We start from the raw sequence: 14790 nt of genomic DNA, 5'->3' as shown, positions 1-14790 counted from the left end.
GACTGTTCAATAAATACTTTCATTGAAAATGCCCGTCTCTCTATTTCTCTGCGCCTCTGGTGAAACGAAGCATGCACGATTGACTGAGTAAAATATCTATCTATTGTTTCCATGACTCTGAAGATACGTATTATCTTGGGGAAACAATGTTGTCATGTTTATGTGGTTGTCAGAAAACTAATTCCTTCTTGTTCATTCAAGAAAGTTTAGAGTGACCTCTGAGCTAGCTGGCACTAACAATTAAGCCTAATATATTCAATAGAGACCTAGTAGACATAAGTCCTACGTCACATTTATAGGATATATTATTCCAATGCACAGAGCCTATTGGGAATATAGGAACAACACTACAGAAGAGTCTGTCAGACAGTAGAGAACACAAACCAATAACTGTTTATTTATATATACCCAGAGTGGAGCCCAGCCTGCCCAGTCACTGGGAGTACTGCAGAGGGACTGAAATCAACAAGCATAAAGATACATTATGTAAGTTTCATGACTAGGCAAAGGCATGCCCACAATGAAATTTTCCAGGCAGGTGCAGTTGGACAGTGAAATACAAAAAATAGGTATTGGTTGTCCTATTGGAAACCACCTAATACAAGCCAAGGTCATTTCACCCTGCACCCTCCACCAGACAAGTAGGAGAGGCCTCTACCTAGTAAGCAAGGTATGCACTAATATGAGCAGTCTATTCATTAGTGAAGCTAAACCCCAAAACTGCAGGAACAAAACCTAACAGAGGCCTTTTCTCAGAAGTAGCAAAGGATTAGTTTTGATCATGATTCAAAATGGTGCCTGAATAGAAAATGGTGCCGCAAATAGTAGCTTACATTGGGCAATGCGCAAACATGAATATTTCTATTCTAACACACGTGCAGATCCAGAATTGCACTACACTTACCCACGACTCGAACCTGGTGGAGAGTCAGGTGTGATGGCCCACTGTCTAGAACCTGCTGGAGCATCCACTTGGGTTGATACCAATGTGGGTTTGAGGGTGAAGCCGAAAGCCGAAATCGGCTAAGAACTCTACCTCAGGTATTGGGGATGCAGGAGGCCTTCCGCCCCTCCCGATAATGGAGTCGGCACTCTGGGCCACTCTCCGCAGTCACTCTTTACAGTTTGAAAAGATATTGCAGGTAATTCTGGACACAAAAGCCACACTGAAGTCCAAGATCAAGACAGTCTCCCTGGATGTGAACCTGCTTCGTACGGACCACAGGAAACTGGTGGACTGTATGGACAATGTTGAATCCACATTAACCACAATGCGACCCACATTGCAGAAACTCCAAACCTATCTGAAGGACATGAGGGCGGAGATGACCTCTCCACATCGGAGAATGCAGAGGGCTTCTCAAAGCATAATAATGTCCATTTTTCGAGCTTTCTGGAATGCTTGTGGGAGCCTGAGTACAGAGCTCTTCCTCAAACAGTGGCTGATGCCCACAGTACTGACAGGCAATGTACCTAAATTCTTTGCTGTGGAGAAAGCACATTGTCTACCAGGGAGATCACCACCATCGGGGGCAAATACTTGTCCTGTAACTTAATGATAGAGACAGAGACTTGATTCTGCAGTTGTTCCGGATGAAAAGTCCTTGGCACTTTGAGGGCAGATTTTACTGTGGACATGCAGCATCTTCTCAAGTTGCATAGTGTGGTCAAGCAACTCCGCCACGAGCTAGGCCTAAAGTATGCTCTTCTCTATCCTGCTAAACTTGAGGTGATGGATGATGAGTGAACCCATTCTTTCTTGACTCCTGAAGATGTATAAGTCTGGTTTCATGCCAAGGGAATTGCGAAGCCCACATCAGATGACTGGAATGTTAGTTAATGGCTGACATTGCAACTGAGGGGTAGGAGGAGCGGGGGAGACCCATAGCCGCCCCTTCATGGCACAGACGGCCAGGGAGCAAGCAGAGGTAGGGCAAGTGGTGCTGAAATAAAACCAGAACTCTTTTGAGGCGTTGCTGTCGAACCATGCCTCTGACAGTCGGATACTAATGGCTCCATGTGGTTATGAACCCCAATGTACCCCAATATAGGCCTCAGTAGTTACATGACCTTATACCTACCACTGTTCTACATAACGGGTCTGGCGCTAACCATTTACCTAGTTAGGTGCTACATGCCTGTTGTGTGGTTTTCTCTGAAAACTAGCCTCATGTATTATGCATGAGGATTCTCAGTATCAACTCAGGATTACCATCTTCTGTATAATAACTCTGTATAAGGCCCATCTCTATCGTCATCCTTGCCCAACATGCCCATTGAATTTTTTTAGCTAGAACCCCTGAGGGTACCTTTCAGGTATATAAGCACTACATCTTCACTGGGCAAACCAGAGGGAAAAGACTTCTATTCTGACATGCTGACGTGAGACGCTGAGGTCCGTGCATGCAAACACTGCTGCACACAGTGGTCTGACATCCCTTGCGGGTGGGGTGTCCATCTGGAGACCTAGATGGGGTCATTCGCTCTCCCACATCAGGTAATGAGGTTGGCTCTACCCTAAGGGGGTTCTTGGCTATACACCTACATACATGCTAGGTAAACGTAGGTACATCTAGTTAGGATCTACATTGTTGGAGTACGCATTTTTACTGTTATGTATCTATATGCCTGCATATTGTCATTGCTTTAGCAGTATGGTTGAATTCTACATTTTCTTTACTCTACTGGCGCTCATAATCGTATATATCAGTTTCTGTCTCATGGTTCTATAATAGAATAATATGCTGGTTCAAAAAATACTTATTGAAAACGTCCCCACCGTTTATTCTGTGCATCTCTCTGAGACAAAGTAGGCATGAGTGACTGAGTGAAAAGTATTGTACTGTTTCCACGATCCCCGAGGGGTTAGGGTTGTCATGTTCAATAGTTGCCAGAAACTATTCGAACCTTGGTAAGAGGGCTCATAGTGGCACTGTGAGCTAGCTGGTCTACTGACTAACTTATCCTTTGGGGGTTCCTAGAATCAGTCTGGACACCAGTCCCTTAGTTTATGTTATCTAAATGCACAGATCCTATATAGGTTTGTAGGAACTACACGACAATGACCTCTGCTTGGGAGTACTCCCAGGGTCAGGAGTTGACACTATGACTGGTGGATAATCTGCTATGAAGCGTGGGGGTTTGGTCTTTACTGTGTGAGAAGTGGTGTGGACTGCTCACCAGTAACTTTTGGAAACACCTTGGAACCTCATGAGAGAGGATTGGACGCCCAGATCGTCGAAGACGACCCTTGTATCCATGAGCCCTGACCTCTCCAAACAGGACATGTATTTTATTACACATTTCTCTTTGGTTGATGTACATTTGTTGGATTGTTATGGCTAGTCTCTCAGGGAAGTCCTGGTCAGGGGGTTACAAATCTTGTGTTTTCTTTTGAGGCACAGGTGGAGTTTTCTACATATAATTCTGTGACATGGCTCTGTACTCCACTGATCTCTTTATCATTGATCGAACGTTTGGGGTTGCCTTCACAATGGAGTTTTGGGAATGGCAATTGTGGATTGTGATGCATCACTACTTACCATGGGCACACCTACAGGCAATATGACCACACACTATAACTTGCTGAACTGGAATGTGAAGGGCATGGGCACTACCAGAGAGATGTACTGGGTTTATACATATCTTAAGCTGCGTTGCACACACATAGCCTTTTGCCGGAGATGCATTTGACACAGGTAGACTTACAAAAAGTGCATGCAAAATGGAGGGGGCAGGTGTATAGCACTACGGCATCCCATATGCAAAAGGGTCATGAGATAGATTGCCCTGGGGGTACCAATTGTGAAAGACATGCACAGAGTTTACACTGAGGATAGGTAGTAGGTGGTGGAAGGTCAAATGGATGGTGCTCCCCTCATGCTGGTGGTTGTTTATGCCCCCAACACTATTCACTCTACTTTTTTAGGGATCTTCATCCCAGCTATTTTCTGGGACCCTCACAATCCAAGCACATTAGGCAGCAACTTTAATTGTGTTCACAATACTTTCAGGACTCGATGGTTAAGAAGAGTGTGTTCGATAAGTGGCGCTTGCACCATCTGGACACCAGTGGCTTGTTTTATTGCCTGGTCCATGACCTCCAAGCTAAACTTGAACTTTTTCTCTGCAATGAACCATTGGGTATGTGGATAACTGTGACAGAGTCCTTGGTGCGCACCCTCTCCGATCACTGGCCACTGCTGATGACATTACAGCCCTGGAGGTTCCAGACCGAGGTACTTCGGAAGCCTCCTTCAGGATGCCCTTTTAATACAAATTACTCAATATTTCCAACTTAACACAGGCACCACCCTCTTCAGGGTGCTGAACAGGGATTTCCACAAGGTGGACATCAGAAAGCACTGCATTGCCACTACGTCAGGGGGTACGTAAGGCCCTGCACACGAAGCTGCTGGACATGGAGCAGGAGTTGACACTACTTGAGACCAAGGTGTCATAGTGGGCCGATGGGACGGAAAGAAACAAGCAGCTGAGAAAGAGTCACAGGGATCTAGATGCACTGTAGGGGAAACATGACTATAGTCACTGCCTTGCCCTTCCCCATGTGGAGGGGAGCGTTCGGACAAGCTATTGGCATGGCTCGTTAAAGACTGGCAGGCATACCCATCAGTAGGAGCAATCAAGTTGGGGGATGGCATGGTGGTTAATACACAAGTGGCCATTATTGCCGCTTTTGCAAAGTACTATCACTCCCGGTATGCAGCTGTAGACAGTCCCCATTAACTGAATCAAAGGGTTTCTTCACGGGCTACTGTTACCCTGATTGATTCCACTCTAATGAGCTGAACTGGATGAACCCCTTCAAATTGATGGGATACGCGTGGCTATCACTCAAATTGCATGAAATAAAACTCTATGTACGGATGGAGTCACGCTAGAATAGTATGCCACCTACAGTGCACACCCTTCCCAGATTCTCTTGGAAGTTTTTAAGTAAGCAAGAAAGAAGGGTCAGCTCCCAGACTCGCTCTGCGAGGTGCTGATAGAGGTGTCAAAACCAGGCTGAGATCCCCCCCCCCCCCTGAAGTCCCCTCATATTGGCCGTTCTCCCTATTAAATGTAGACAATAAGATATTAGGGAAGGCCCTGGCTAATTGGCTGTTGCTAACACCCTAGCACAAGAAGATCAATGTGGGTTTATTCCAGAATGCAATTATTTTCTCAACATTTGACGACCACTTCATCTGATGAAACCTGCCTTGAGTGAGATGGGGTAATAGTTGGTGGTGTCGCTTGACTTAGAGTATGACATACTGGGGTGGGATTACCTTCTGGCAACTCTGGAGGAAATCTGCCTCAGGCCGGGGTACCTTAATTAGATATGCACCCTCTATAAGAACTCGAAAGCAAGAGTCAGGATGGTACAGTTGATAACCGACAGCTTTGACATACATAGCTGTACTAGTGAGGGTTGCCCCCTATCCCTGTTGATTGATTTGTGTCCTGACCATGGAGCCCCTGGCCTGCTGCCAGAGCTTGCAAGTGCAGCTTTGGGGTCTCCAAGTACATGACAAGGGCCATATCATCTCTTTATAAGCACATGATGACCCTATCTATCTGTATGATGCCACTGCCACACTTCCAGCCTTGATGGAGACACTGGAGGAATTTGGAATAGTATCAGGCTTCAGATTGCATTGGTCTAAGTCTTGCTTTTCCCCCCTCTCTCCAGTTCATGAGCATAACAGGAGGGCCCTGCCACGGTTTGGGCTGGAATAGCACCTTGACATGCTGCAGTACTTGGGTGTACAATACTACCACTCAGACAAGGACTTGTGAGGGGCAACGTTAACATGGGTAGGGCCCCAAACTACATCTGTAAATCCCTCCCTTATGGTTGTCCTTGCAGCTGTCCCCGCTGGGCTGGCAGGTAATCTTCAAAATGCTTATCTTGCCATGACTCCTGTATTCTTTGCAGCGTTACCACTTTCCCTCACCAAGTGACTCATTTAGGACCTCCATGGTCTCCTGCTGGAGCTGATATGGGGCTCAGGCAGGATACGGGTGGCGCTCTTCATGCTCTAGTGCCTGCTTCATGAGGGTGGTCCAAATTATGAGTTTTACTATGCAGCAGCTCAGCTGCAGTGGTCGATGCACTGGCTGGGCACAGCCCCTTGACCGGAGAGAGCAACCATTCATTAAGTGGACACATATATATGCGACTGTTGGACCCCAGGACTCGTCCACCATATGAGACGCATCAAATAAAGATAGGATATGTGTGCTGGTATGCATATGAGCAAGGCAACGGGTCTCATCCTCCATACTCCCCACTGATCCCAGTTTGACAGTTGCTGGCAATCGGCAACAGGAGGTGACCCAACAACACAATAACATGTTGCCTTGGAGAGAGGCCGAGATTTACCAAATGGGTGACTTTTTCATGGTGGATGCACAAATCCCCTTTTTGAGATTATGGACACATATGGCCTTGTGGCAGGCCATTTCCTGATATATCATGCCGGACAGCATGCGATTACTACAGTACACCACCACTGCATGCAATCCTGTCCCAAAGAAAAATATTATGGCCCTTAATGTTGCATTGCACTCGTGCCATTATGAGTCGTATGACAGGGCTAAAGACCAATAAATGGCGGACCCTCGAGATGCAAATCACAGACAGTCTCTGGACCCATGTAAAGGAGGTTTCACGTAATCCGCACTTCTATTACACACAATTTAACTATTTACATCAGGGACATCTCACACCGAAACGCATCAAGCACCTGTTTCCTACAGCATCCTCTGCATGCCCCAGATGTAGAGCAGATGAGGATACTTTTTGACCACATGGTCTGGGAGCACCGGGTGTTGGTGCAGCCCTGGGGAGAAGTCACAGAATTACTTCCACTTTGCTAGAGCACTTGGTCCTGCCGATCCTGGAATCATGCCTACTCGGTCCTAGACCCAAGACTAAGAGAGATAAGTACTTTCATGGATTCCTTTACCTAGTCATAATACTCTTCAAACGGCAAATCTTCATGTCCTGGAAGGCTCATACAGCCACGGATACACCCTGTTGGCTCTCCACATTGCTCAAATGGGCAAAAGTTGACCTGGATGTCCTCGCAGTGGCACGTAGACAAGGAGGAGGGAATGCTAGAGACGGGTGCTGGGATACCTATATCAGAAACTTTGAGGAAAAAAGGTATGCACGTCCACCCTGAACCCTGACCACTACCGTAGGTCCTTGTGTCCCATTCTGCAACTCATAAAATGAGCCATGCCAGCACATGAGATAGCGGAACCATGCCCCTATGAGGACTCCATATAGGTAATACAGCCACACAAACACTGCCCCTTACAACTGTGGGTGTGGATCTCAGGCACCTCAGAATTGTTGTCCTGGCTTGGAGTGACCACTGGCACTGGCCTGCAGGATCTTCTTATATCTCCATGTGTGGATTAGCCTGTACTGGGGCATACACGTTCCTTGGTGTCCTTCCAAATCATGTTGTACCCCAGAAACTATTGCCACGATACACCATACTGCCACCCATGTCAATGCAGGGGCCTTCTTCATTATGACATGCTACCACACCTGAGGTTGGAGGAGTGACATATCTGGACTATTATGACAAACACAAGGAGATGACGGACCGAGCACGGAAACTTTTCAGACACTCACTCGCAGTCACAGATCTGGGATGGATTTAGGCCCAGATCTTTGTACTGGGGTGAATGTAAGACATTGTTCTGCATTCTGTCCATCAACTGTGTTTTTTGCAATTTTCACCCCGAGTGGGCTGGGTATGCTCAGAAGTGAGTCCCAGGCTCTCCACATCACTGGAGTCCAGCTATCCAGGCTGAAGAAGGCTGATAGCCAGAAACCGGTCCTTGGAAGCTTGATTCCGGTCTAGGAAAGACATGGCTTGGTAGTTCGGGCTGGACTGTTCCCATGAGGCACAGGGTCAAGGCTGATTTGCATATAGCCATTGTCTGACCTAAGGTGGTGTGGAGTGGAATAAAACTATGGATTTAGGCCCAGATCTTTGTACTGGGGTGAATGTAAGACATTGTTCTGCATTCTGTCGATCAACTGTGTTTTTTGCAATTTTCACCCCAAGTGGGCTGGGTATGCTCAGACATGAGTCCCAGGCTCTCTACATCACTGGAGTCAAGCTATCCAGGCTGAAGAAGGCTGATAGCCAGAAACCGGTCCTTGGATGCTTGATTCCGGTCTAGGAAAGACATGGCTTGGTAGTTCAGGCTGGACTGTTCCCATGAGGCACAGTGTCAAGGCTGATTTGCATATAGCAGTGTCTGACCTAGGGTGGTGTGGAGTGCAAAAAAATCGATGGATTTAGGCCCAGTTCTTTGTACTGGGGTGAATGTAAGACATTGTTCTGCATTCTGTCCATCAACTGTGTTTTTTGCAATTAAAATTCCAAGAGCAGATCCCAGGGGCTTTGTCAATATCGGTAGTAAGAGCAGTGTCTTGTCATTGTAAAATTCTGGTTGTGTTCAAGGCACTAGACAGCCAACCCCACTCTGTGCCATGTCTGGTTCTCTGGCAGACCCACCACAGGGTTGTTCAGCCCATTCAATTTGCTTCTTGAGCTTCTCAGGACCGAGTAGACAGTTCTCGGTCAGGTCCCTGTTAAGTCAACCATTTTTTTGTGACTCAGGACATGGGGATATCCTGTTCACTTGAATGGTGTAATGCTACCCCCCCCCCCCCCCCCCCCAGCCTTGGAATATATTGGCTTCACTCAGGAACTTCTCAATAGAGCCACACACTACTTTAGTTGATTGATTTCACTGACCAGCACCTGGTCAATACATTCAGTTGATACTAAATTATGTGAGGCGGCCTCCCCATCTCATCTATTGTCCGAATGAGCTCGAGGATGTTACCTCTATCTGTTCGCAGGGCTGGTTTGTTTAAAAGTGGTCATTAATGTTGCAACCGCTTCCCTTTCCTGAGCCGTCAGTTTCTCATAGAGGTCTGCATCCCTGGGTGCGGAGTGTGGCCTGAGTCTTGTAATGTAGACTGGGTAGGCTGCCAGCCTGCTAGGCTGTAGGAGCTTTTTGTTGCAACCCTTTCTTTTCCTTGCTTTCTGCTGTTCTGGTGGTTCATCCTTGCTTTATTGGGTCCTGTCTAAATCTGGTGAGCCTGCCATTGGTAAAGGTGCCACCCCAGTGTTGGATCCAGCAGTCCCCAGGCCTTCATTGTTACAGCCAGAAAGGTAGCCACACCTCAGCCTTTCTGCCTCTACTGGAAGTGGTGCCTCTGAGGGGCCTGCCTTAGTGTTCAGGGGTCCTATGCTCGTTTGGGCCCTGTTTATATTCACGTCTTTGAGGTCAACCAGTAGATTTGACATTGTCACCGTAAGTGTTGACAGCTTGTCTACGACAGGGGAGCACACGCACCTCTGCCCTATTCCCTGCATCTCAGCTTGTACTCTCTTTTGGTTTGCAATTTTTGATTCACAATTTTCTCATCAATGCCTCCCACATAAATTGCTAGAGTGTTCAGGAGGCTAATTTGTATGTCCATTTTGTTTGCTTAAAAACTTAGTACTTCTTGTGAGCCCAGCAGAATCCTTAACATGGTTGACCATAAGACCCCCTGTGAGTTCTTGCTTCCTATTGTGTTTAGGATGGAGTTGTTTGTCCTCATTGTCAGTACCAGCTCAATTGTCAGCTGTTTCCTGAGGGCTCAGCACAGTGGGGGTGGGGGGGGGGGGGGGGGGGGGGATAGTCGCAGCTACAGCACGACCAGGTGGAGTTGAACAGTTGTTATGGGATCCCATTCCCAGTCCTGAGCATGTGACATTTCCTTTTTTCCTCTATGGCCTTACCTTACCTTAGCTCATATACCACCCTCCACACCAGAGCTCAGCAATCTCTGCCAGCCTAGCTTCCTTCTTCCTTGGAGCTTCTCTAGAACTTGGCTTGCATCGCTGTCCATGTGGGATTCGCCACCTTCTCCACTTGCAGCCCTGTTGTCTTGCAGGCTCAGCATCTCCAATGCAAGCTCTGCTGACCTTCAAGGCAGACGCAAGCCTGCGAGCTATGCAGGAGGTCCTGGTCGTTCTGCCACTAACCTCCCCTTCCTGGGAACTGGCTGCACCACAGTATGTGTCTCTGTCTGACATCGCAGCTCCGTGCTGCAAGGAGCGACAAGCACCCCTCCAGCTGGCATGGTGGCTAATATTCGGTGGTAACGCAGGGGGACAAAAGCCCAAGAATGCTAAGTGCTGTTGGGTGAAGCAGTGTTATTTGGCAGATATACTGATCACTGGCATTAGCAACCATCAAATACTGTGGAAACTCATGTGCTCCTTTGTGCACTGGAAGCCCCGGGTTGACCACCTGTGAGCGGCAGATGTCTCTTGTGCTGCCACTTGCTTCTTGTGGCACAGTTCTCCTCAGCCTCACCTCAGCGGCTGTAAACAACATAAGCTTCACACTCAAACTGTGCCCTCCAGGGTCCTGCCTCTGCTTCTACTTCCTGCATCCTGTGTGAGACTCTGCACTGCTAACCATGCACTCTTGATTCTGTTGTGTAATGTCAGTGGTGCAATATATATAATCAGTGATAGATTCTGGGACGTCGGAGAGCGAGGACTCCTCTCGCTTGTGGCTGCAGTCCGGCGCTGGTGCTCGAATCTAAGACAAGAGTACCTCAGACGGAAAGCAAGCGGCCTACTCACTGGGTCCCAGGTCTAGCGGAAGCCAAAGTGCTGACCTCGGGAACAGCTACGCGGTGTGCAGGAATACACGGTTGCCTGACCTTAAGATGGTGGCCCCCCTGCCAGGGCCGGCTCTAGGGCGGTGTGACCGGTGCCATCGCACCGGGTCCTGACTTCCTGGGGGCGCCGTGTTTACAACTTAATCATGATTTTAAAAACACCTGCTGCACATTCCTTTCGTCCTGCAATTACAGGGCCTCACAAAAATATCAAGATAACTCCTGTGATTAATGTTCTTCCTGGCCAGAGATCAGAGTTTTGTGAAGTTGAGGTTTTTGACATATGTGAAGGTAGTACAGTGGGTTATTATGCCTGGTGCAAAGAACTTGTACCAAGAAGATTAAAGAGTGCTTTTAATGTAAACAGATCAGCAGGTTACTGCTTTTAAAAGAGCCATCCTTTTCTTACTTGCAATTTATAACTTAAAGTCCTAATATAGAATAGTTAGGTATTAACTTTCATCATAGAAGTGCATACACTCTGCTAAGTATAGAACATTGATTAATGTTGCAAAAAGGGTTAATTTGGGTAGAAATTAAGTCTTATTATTAAAGAAAACTCCCAACTATGCTGTTTCTTTTCGGTCTCTGCGTTTGTGCTTCTCCGCACCAAGCACTCCTAAACTATACTGCCTACCAGTATGGATGACATGTGACTCCTACACTTTTAGGGGCATATCATCAATGGCCAGCAATAATTATCGCTGGGCGTGTGAGCGTTCAAAAAATAACGCCACATATCGCCGGATTCTATCGCCTGGTGAGCGCACTATCAGCAAGGTGCATCACCCAGGCGATAGAAATCCAGGCAAACGCGGCGGAAAGAGTCGAAATCGCTGGAATTCCAGCAATAGAAAACCGCGTTAGGGAAAACCTAATCTATAATGGGAGACGTGGACTCGGCATAACAATCCATCTCCCATTATAGATATAGCTTAGTAAGGAAAATAGCAAGCATTACAAACCGGCGAAAAACCCGTTTAGCGCTGATTATAATATTGCTATGTGTGTTAGCGATACACTTGAAAATAGAGAGAATCAGGGTTGGTGATGATATCCCATGTTGTTTCACGGGAAACGCCTCCCTTGCATCTCATTAGCGATGCAAGGCGATGCAATGTTGAAACCAGCGCTAATCCCATTGAACACGCGTTAGCGTACTCTTGTAAATAAAGCGTTATTTTTATCGTTGCATTTTGTCCGAATACGGACGCAAACGCGGAGATACAAATATCGCTAGGCCTTGATAATATGCCCCTTTGTCCTTTGACTTATGTAACATTTCCTATACACTGATTTACACAAGTATGATTGATTGTCTGTGTAATGTGTGTGTGATACAAAGGGCTCTGACATACTTTAATGGTATGAGTAGCTCTATATAACGAATTCAATGCATCAGAGAGAGAGTGATTATGGAGTCTTGGTCACTGTTTGAGGGTACTAGTGAGAGAATCCGTGGTGGAGGTGGTCATTGGGGGCGCCAACTAACATTGTCGCACTGGGTGCCACCAGCGCTAAAGCTGTCCCTGCCCCCTGCGGACGCCCATGCCACTATGCATTGCACATGGTGCTCCTGCCACGGTTCCTCTCCAGCTCGCACTCTCTGTTCTATTCTGAAGCTTCTCTGCATTTCAGGGCTCAGTAGGACAAGACGCTGGCTTAATTTTCCTGAACAGTCCCTTTGGCACTCTCTTCTTGGTGAACTCCTGTGCATCTCATTGCACGTCACATCTAGACACCACCTGGAGACTCTGCTCTTTCCTAGATCCTTCTGAGTACCTTCTTCCCCCCCGCCCCTTCCATCTTATTATTTAGTCAGAAGCGCCAGGAGACCTCGGACTTTATAGCGCACTCTGACACCATAACAAGATTGAGGCAACGTTTTTTCAAATAATTATTGGATTATAGTGATGGACTGTCCAGAACAGTTGCTGTTAAGTAAATTACTAAGCAGAAAGAATAGTCACATTTGAATAAAAGAGTAGCATCTGCCTCTTGCTCTGGTGTTGTTTTTGTCCTCAGGCTGCTACCCGCCCCATCTCACCTCTATGAGAGCCAGTGCCCCTTTGACCCTCTACCTGCCGCCCACCCCTTCCCTGCCTCTTTTCCCGGTTCACACCTTGGTGCTTTCACACTTAACGTCACCTCCAGCTCGCATTTTCAGAGAGGGCCCGGGCTCCCTATCACTGACATGAGGAGGAGGAAGAGAGAGGGGGGACAGAGGAAAACTTGGTGGGGTCGGGGAGACAGATACTGTGGGGGTGAGAGTGAAAGAAGAGGGGGAGAGAAAGAGAGAGAGAAGCAGTGGAGAAAGAGAGACTGAGAAGTAGGGAGGAAGGAAGATGAGAGAGCAAGTGGAGGTGGAGGGGGGGTTCTGGATGAGGGAGAGCAGCTTCAGAGAAGTGAGACCTGTTTTCTAACTCCACCAGTGAAGACAGCGTGTCCAAAGGAGAAAGAACCAGGCCAGACAGAGTAGGTCCAGGCTGTGTGCAAGGAGGCAGGCTCGATAGGTCCGGAAGAGGGACAGGGCAGGCAGAACAGCTCCAGAGAAGGGCAAGCAGAACAAGACCAGGGCGAGCCGATCCGGACAAGCAGATCCTCCCAGATACACAATCAGAATGTAGTGTTCAGCTTTTGTGGTGCCAGGGGGTAACTTGAGAGTTCAGGGTGGGTGTGGGTTTTAGGTGCCATGAAGTAATTTTAAGGTTCACGGTGGGTTAGGGATTGGGGTGCCAGGGGGATAATTTTAGGGTTCAGGGTGGGTATGGGTTTTGGAGTACCAGGGGGGTAGTTTTAGGGTTCATAGCGGGTACGGGTTTTGGGGTGCAAGGGGGGAATTTTTGGGTTCAGGGCGGGTTTGGGTTTTGGGATGCCATGGGGACTATTTTAGTGGTCAGGGCGGTATGAGTTATGGGGTGCCAGGGGGGTCATTTTAGGGTCCAGGGTGGGTATGAGTTTTGGGGTGCCAGGGGGACAATTTTAGGGGTCAGGGTGGGTATGGGTTATGGGTGCCAGGGGGATAATTGTAGGGTTCAGGTTCAGTTATGAGTTTTGGGGGACAGGGGTAATTTTAAGGTTCAGGGTGGGTATGGGTTTTGGGGTGTTGGGGGTAATTTTAGGGTTCAGGGTGGGTATGGGTTTTGGGGTGCCAGGGGCGTAATTTTAGGGACCAGGGCAGGTATGGATTTTGGGGTGCCACAAAAAAAAGAGAAGGCTGTGGCACAACAACCCTATGTTGTATGAGATCATATGCGACCTGCTTCCTGCCCCCCATGGCTCCTCATGCGCCCCAGTGTTTCTTGTGCCCCACCTTGCACACATCATGTCGGAGGATGGTGATGACGTTAACATTTTGCCCCCCCCCTGGAAAAATTTCTGCAGACGCCCATGACACGGCGGAAATGGATTCGAGACTGCTGGGCCTGATAATATAGTGCAGCACAGGACAACAAATTGAGAGGCAATGAGAAGCATCCCCTACCTATTTTGAGGACCAAGCAAGGTATTTTGTGTCAATGCTGCATGGGAGAATGATAGCCATGATCATGATCCACTGTTAGATTGCTACTATATGGTTCTGGAGACACTGCTCTACTGCAACTTAGAGTTAGAGTTGGTTCATTGAACAACAAAGGACTTCAGCACTAAGGCAGACAGTACCAAGATGGCCGACGAACTGAAGCTGGACAAGTAGCTCCCACAGCCGGGATCATTAGCATTTTTATATCCTGCTGTTACCCTGCCTTCCACATACTTTTAACCAACAGCGCCTCAGGACTTGTCCTCATTCTTGTTGAGGCTAATTTATCCTTAAGAGTAGAGTAAGAGGGATATAGGAGTTGCCCGAGACAGAAACCGACTTTGACCTGACCTTAAACCTATCCCCCATCATGATTACCCGACAGGACTTTGACCTTGTTGATCTTTCCTCCGACAGTGGAGACCTAGCCTTCTAGCTGAGACCTGGTGGAGCTACTAGATTAGCTAAAGAGGTGATGGGTTGTGGACTTCCCCTTCAGCCATCACCTACCCAGCTGGTCCTTGGTCAAACCTTACTTCGTCTC

Source organism: Lissotriton vulgaris, chromosome 10 (genome assembly GCF_964263255.1).
Source record: "Lissotriton vulgaris chromosome 10, aLisVul1.2, whole genome shotgun sequence".
Classification (NCBI taxonomy): domain Eukaryota; kingdom Metazoa; phylum Chordata; class Amphibia; order Caudata; family Salamandridae; genus Lissotriton; species Lissotriton vulgaris.
Note: the sequence above shows the minus strand (reverse complement) of the source record.